Raw genomic sequence first — 2,346 nt, forward strand, 5'->3', positions numbered from 1 at the left:
TCCTTAATTGAAGTCAGGTACCTGGGTCGTGTAAAGTAATCTCCAAACAGATCTTGCGGTGAGGGTAACACAATGGAACAATGTCCAAAGACAATATCAAATTGGCCAGCCTGTATCCATTTCCCCAAGGATACTGTCAGGCAAATGGATACAGGCTCGCCAATTTGATACTGTCTTACCACAACCGAGAGATCTGCCCTTCCCAACACAACTTTTATATATCCAGGAATGCCAGTGATCAAAGGAAAACACCACCCCCAAGGGCACAAGATCGGTGGCATGTCAGGACTCGAGCCCGGGACCTCTTGGTTCCGAGTCGAAGGCTCTGCCGCTAGGCCATACTTCCCCACTTGCCTTACCAACCTAATGAAACTATTCAGATATGATCAAGGACAATCTCTGATATTGACATTTACTGCCATTTCTTAGCACGTTTTTTTTTGCCGTCGTTTCATACTTGAGGCGTTTGAAAAAGCAAAACAGGCTCCATGATGTTTATTTTTAGTACCACAAATAGCTAGACACCAGCGTACGACCCAGGATTAAAACTATCAGTCACGGATATAAATAACTGGGTTGTGTAAAAAGAGTCTCTTTACTCAGTTATTTATATCATTTATATATAGAATTAATGGATATGTACGAAATACAAATAATTTGCCATTGCCCTCATACAGAACTGAAATGTTTCCTTGCTTACTACAACCTTCCAGCCTACAAAATAAAACTGCATTTCTATTCACATATCCCAGTCCATAAATCTCGCAATTTGTCGGGCATTTCATACTCATACCGACCTGATGAAACTATTCCCGGCTATAAATAACTGTCGACTCAGGAAGGTCTCACCACCTCGTGAGAGTCCCGTGATGCTACATGTATACACCCCCAGGCATACAGGTTGTTGTCGTCCCTCTGTCACCAGTAATTTACATACAGGTGATCAGGTGTGACGACTTCACACATATACAGGGACACAGGTAACCGTACAAGGCACAACACCTGTCACTAGCCAGGTAAACAGGAAGCAACACAGCGAAGGAGAGACAAAGGGCTTTGTATTCGTCTATACTTCGGAGAAAAAAACACCACTGACTACTGAAAAACTCACCGCTGCTTCTTGAAGCAAAGTTCAGAACCATCTTTGATACAAGGTCAGTATAACAGATCCTTTTTTGTTTGAGTTTTAAAAACTTCAAGAAAACTACAAAAAAATTTCAAGAAGAACTTCATATTGCGTTCTTCCGTGGATCTTAACTCAAACCTTCTCATGACTTTGCCCGTTTTTCAAATCAACCCTGTCCTCACTATTACAGTAGTATTCTAGACATGTATATTACAGTATGCATAGTTGCATATAACAAAATTTCAGCACAACAAAAGAAATTATATTCTGGTTGAGAAAATCTGATCAAGGACAATCACATTGTCTGGTATTTACTGCCACTTCTGGCACATTTTTCATTTTTTTTTAATTTTTGGAGCGTTTGAAACAGCAAAACAAGCTTCATGATGTTTATTTTTAGTACCAAAAATAGCTAGCTTGAACCAGCCTACGACACAAAGCAAGCAAGCAACCGTTTCCGTATTTTTGCCACACAGATATCAGTATTCTATGGGGTAGGGTTGATTCGTCTTCCTATATTTACAAAAAAATGACTGCCTTTGACATGTTTGAGAACGATTTTAAATGGCCTTAACTCACTTTTCCGGACAAATTAATGTTATGAAAGGGTGACATTTACAAGATGTACTAATTACTTTGTTCAAAAGGACGTTAGCCTTTATATATATATATATATATATATAACCTTTTGTTTTGTCTGGACCTCTCGATTTAAAGAACGTTAACCCATTTGTTGGAAAAACCTTTAAACGGACGTTAACCTTTAACACACTGACAGAAGACTTGCGTAAGAAGCTATTTGTGGCATATCTGACAGGTGTTACGAAAGAGACTTCTGCTCTAATTTCTAACAATAGTTTAGAAATTAAACCATCACACCTGTTTCTTCTCGAACCTTCTACGGTCTTCAAAATGAAGCAATATGGAATCTACATACAGCTCAAAATACATCTAATCGCTAAGGCCAAACCGTCTCAATTTTATGGATGACATCCGCGCGCGCATTGATTTTCGTCTGTTCTCCCTGTACAAGAACCAAAGCCCTACATAATGAATGTCCAAGCAAATCTTTCGGTGGCCGCAAAAACAGTATCAAATTGGCCAGGCAGTATCCATTAGCCTGACAATGTCCATTAGCTACTACTCTGGTCAATGGATAATGGAGATTATACATCATTATCAGTATTATCAGGTGTAAAACGGTTCCCTTGTGTACATTG

The 2,346-nt window shown here is 39.3% G+C and overlaps 1 long non-coding RNA gene across 1 annotated transcript in view; it reads left to right on the top strand.

Moving 5' to 3' along the window:
• The first annotated feature begins 826 nt into the window (after positions 1–826).
• The window catches only part of LOC109485586, a 3,698-nt gene continuing 2,178 nt past the window's right edge, over positions 827–2,346 (top strand). Inside the window, exon 1 of the long non-coding RNA XR_002141139.1 lies at positions 827–1,154. This is a non-coding gene — a long non-coding RNA (uncharacterized LOC109485586). The remainder of the gene's footprint in view (positions 1,155–2,346) is intronic.

Source organism: Branchiostoma belcheri, unplaced genomic scaffold (genome assembly GCF_001625305.1).
Source record: "Branchiostoma belcheri isolate BF01 breed outbred unplaced genomic scaffold, Haploidv18h27 scaffold77, whole genome shotgun sequence".
Classification (NCBI taxonomy): Eukaryota; Metazoa; Chordata; class Leptocardii; order Amphioxiformes; family Branchiostomatidae; genus Branchiostoma; species Branchiostoma belcheri.